The following is a 4,724-nucleotide window of genomic DNA, read 5'->3' as shown; positions in this document are numbered from 1 at the left end:
AATGAACTTCAATGATGTGTTTTGCCCTGATGGTATTGCCATATTGGTAAATAAACAGCTCCTTGTTTTGTGGTCTTTAATCACGAAATCTGTTCTGTTAGTTTAGATATCTCTGTCTGTATGAATGGGCATATCCCGAAGTATCGTGACATCGCCATCCTCAGTGTTTCTGGTTTGTGGTCATACCATTTTCTTGTTACAGCCTTTCTAGTGTATGAGCAGTTCCAAGGAGAACGATCTCCTGAATCTCTTCTATTCAGATGTTCCCATATTTTCTCAACTTTTACCGGTATCGGTATGTCCCAGAATATAGGGGCTACTTCGTTTTTGGTCACTGTTAGTGGTAAATGTGTGCAATATTTGATTTGCACCTTGATGTTGTAGTGCTTTCAGATCACCCGATGGAGATACAGACCACTTTCATAAATGGCGACTACCTCCCCTCATTTTGAAACAAATATCCTTTGAAATTTGCTCGTCGTAGCGAGGCTAGAAAGGCTAATTAACATTAAAACAGAAGAAAATTTTATGTCGCCGTATTATTTGTTGTGCTTTTGTATGTACTCTATGTTGGCGAGTTTCTGATTCCAGATACTTCACGTTGTATTAGTGCCGTCTTTCAGGATCTTATTTCGCTAATAATTTGTATTAAGGTATTGATCGTAAGAGCAATGATAATGGCAATGATGATACCTTTATTATTATTATTATTATTATTATTATTATTATTATCAATAGTAGTTATTTAGAAGTAGCAGTATGTTTTTATGTTGCTTTGTTCTCTCATTACGTATATTACTCTATACGAAAGGGTACATATACCATGATATATTTTGTATGCGCCACAGGTGGTTATTACTCAGACACTATGGCTTTTGTCAGCGGCAGTTGCCGGAGGTGTCCAAATGGCACTTTCGTCCACAAAAATATAGCACCTGGAAAAAGTGTTTTTGAATGCAAGTCTTGTCCTGACGGTAAGATACTAGAATATAATTACACATAAACTAACTTCTGCAATGTAGGCAAAAGTGAACAATGCAAAATCCTTTTAATTTAGCATGAGGAAACTTCCAGTTACAGAGCGGGTATAGTTAAGAAGCTTTTGTCAATTATAGCACTTTTATCAAATCAACAAGACTATGGTAATGGTAATGAATTTAATTATATAGCGTATTTTCTGTTAACATATTCAAATGCGCTTTACAAGCAAGTGATCGATGGGTGAGATCGGACATCAGCATATACAAATTAAAGAAGAGCTTTTTTTCGCCAAACGTTGACATTTTAATTTCCTCTCAAGAAAGGTGCTTACTAGTTAATCGCTCAAGATTCAAGGACGTGAAAAGAAAAAGTGAAATTAGACGTATCTTTGAATAAGCCTATGTATCTAAAAAATCTTCACAATGGTGTATTACATTCGTATGACTTTGGCATTACTAATAACTCTTAAACTCTTAGAGTTAAAAACCTTCTGAAGACATCAAAGGATGCATATGTTACTCAAGGCTATGCACAAGCTGTAATATGGAGCGAAGGGTTCTAATGTAAGCTTTTTTCTTAGCAAGAGAAAATGGGATTGACGCAAAGGTTGTGGTTAGAAGGCTGGTCACTGGCAAGGACCAAAAAATTTCGTCTACGTTTAATTTAATCCAATAATGATAGGTTCTTATTTATGTTCTTCATTATTTCCATTTCATTTTTAATTGTCTTTCCGTTGTTTTTTTATATAGTTGTTTGGCTTTCCCATCCCTCCGCATTACTATGTACTCCCCAACCAGTGGGTTTTTTTTATGTTTTGCTGTGTTTTGCGCTGTATCTCTGTTTGTGGTTATTTTTTCATGTTTTAGTGTCTGTTTTTCTGGCTAGCGGTCTCATTTTTATTCACGCCTGTAGGATGCTTCGTTTTTTTCTTTGCATATGAAATCCACTTTGGCACACCTTTCCTTTAACGATTTACTCAACGCATGAATTAATAATTTGTTCTTTGAATGTAAGGGATATTTCTAAAACGCTGAAAAGGCGTGAAATCTTTCGATGGTTAAAAATGAATACATACCCAATTAGCCTTTTACAAGAGGTTCATTATACTAAAGATAAAGAAACGCTATGAACCGCAAAATGTGGGTATCCTGCTATGTTCAGCGACCTCTCTAGCTCTAGTGTTGGGTCTGGGTATGTTGCCACTAAAGTCCGTTCTCAGGTGAGATCCATTTTTACTTAAAAAAATAATAATAATTAAATAGGATAATTAATGATAGACTGGTATAACTTTCGCATAAGTGAATTTGTGTAGGCAAGTTCAAGGAAAAGTGGATAAACACACTTTTCCTCATGAAAATTATGCGCTGAACTCGAACAATTCCTCACCAAGCTTGAATATGCCATTTTGACCTTCAAATCAGCCAATTACATAATCATACCTATTTAAAGACAAAAGCGAGGCTACATGTTGTGTCAAGTTACAGAACACTCTAAAAAGGTTTACACTTCATTTAAATCCACAAGTAATAGAGGTACAATGTTTGTAAAGTGTTTGGTGGGAACTGCATAGTAATCACGTAATTTTTTTATTTTCACGTGACTATTGAAAATTACCATTTTCTCGGCCTGATTACGCAGGGAGAAGTGCACACGGTTGAACAGTACATAAATGAACTTGAAGTTATCTTAAGACGTATAATAGGGATTTTTGTTGACTTGAGTTTGGAATATTGACCAATCATCTTAAAAACAAGCTAGATATCTGTTGAATCAAAGAGAAAAAAGTCTTGAAAAAAAATCCTTGAAATCGGAGACATTTGTGGAGCGCCTGATCTAAGCATCTTCAGAAACACTGCGGCAGCAACAGGACATTCTTAGTATTTGACTGAGTTGTCCTCTTCCTACAGGAGCAGAAACCAAATATTTTATCAGTTATTTGAACCATACTATGTCAAAAAAGATACTGAAAGATGCTAAAATATTTAACTGTGCTGTACCATTCACTTTTCTTGGTTTTCAACCTCTCAATTAACATCATTTGTGCAGTGGCTGTCTTCACTACTTCTGCATTTACATGCTTTTGTGCATGGCAGTCCTACATTCTGGCAGCTACACTTCTTTGATTTGAATCCACAGCTATTGGGTACGGATGCAAGAGACATCAACTTGGGTACCATCTTGGAATGATGATTTAGTTTTGTCTAACCCATTGTCTATGGAAGTGGGGGGGGGGGGGGGGGGTTTTTTGTTTCCATATCATTGCTTGGATGCGTTGCACCTCTAATATGCCATCGCGCTGCATCACTCGTCAAGGGAGAGCTTCTGGTGACCGGCATCTAACAAACAACGTTTCGCGCGCTTCATTGAAGTTCTCGCCATCTATAACGTTACATGAAGATAAACTTTCCTGCGGAATCCGCTTGGGAATCATCCAAGTCACCATGTCCTTGCTAGACTTTCAGTAGCATGTGTTGTTGTACAAACGTCTTCCATGCCGTTGTTTTTCTACAGCCAGCAAAGAAGGACACTGGAACACTTTGACTGCATTTTGCATCCTCCACCAACAATGACGGTCTTATTGACTGGAGCTCCTGCGATAAACTTTTCTGACATAAGGCCCGCTAGATCTGCCTTGTTTTAATCAAGAGCCAAAAATGCTGACCAGGACTTAGGAAGAGGATCTGAGACATCTTCAATAACTCTTCAAATGGGTGTGTGACCCATTTAACGCTTCCTTCCAGATGGGCACTTGATTGACGTTTCCCTTTATCTCTGAAATGTTGTATCAATACGATCAGACCCCTTTCCAGAAACAAAAAATCCCCGCTTTCAGAAATTTCTCCACGAAGTGTTCGAATGTCTTGCACTCTGAAGGGCTTCACAGTGCCATGAATAATACTTGACCATCAACTACTAGGGTCGATCGTCCAATGATTGGTAAGAACACAGGACGTTCTGTGCCACTTGACAATAGCATCATCATCAGGGGAGTATTTCCACTGTGCAGCTGATTATTGGAATCTGGGATAGCAAGGGGAACAGAAATTAGTCCGTAGTTGAGGACTCTTCTATCTGTCTTGTTGCGATGTCTTTGGAAAACATATTCTGCAACATTTCAGGGACTGTTGTTTGTTCATTGACATTGAAAACATCTGCCTGGCGCAGCAGCTCAATCACTTTCCTCTCGTCGGCATTATCCCGCAGTTTCCTTGACGGGTCAGACTCGTTGCATATTATCTAATCATTCGTAGTAACAAGAAGATGGTACATCTTCCTTGTTATTCAGTAGTGTGTGTCCGAAGGGTACACGAGAGAGTCTATCTGCTATCATCCTTGTCAATCCTTGCCAACCATTTCTTTTCCTCTCTTCCTAGTACCAATATGTCACTCATGACCTTGATCGCGATCGACCTGATAAAAACTCATTCGTTCTTCCATTATTTTTAACTGTGTGATCTGTGACAAAATCTGCCATAGTCACACAGACAACTAGCTTGAGTATTAGCGGCCAGGCATCTAAAAAAGCATGTTTAGGAACTCTCCCTTGAGTTTGTCGACATTTGTTTAAAACACCAGGCTTACTAGAAATTTTTCCCTGTCTATGATTGGTCAGCCTCATTTTACCTAGGTTGAATACGCACTCAGGTGAATCGAAGAAACTTTTTTAGAGCCTACATGAAGCCTAAAGAAAAAAAAAGAGTCAGATTAGGATTAGTTTTGGATATTGTACGTGGATATCGATT

Source organism: Montipora capricornis, unplaced genomic scaffold (assembly GCF_036669925.1).
Source record: "Montipora capricornis isolate CH-2021 unplaced genomic scaffold, ASM3666992v2 scaffold_418, whole genome shotgun sequence".
Classification (NCBI taxonomy): domain Eukaryota; kingdom Metazoa; phylum Cnidaria; class Anthozoa; order Scleractinia; family Acroporidae; genus Montipora; species Montipora capricornis.
The sequence above is the reverse complement of the archived record's forward strand: the minus strand, read 5'-3'. Positions refer to the sequence as shown.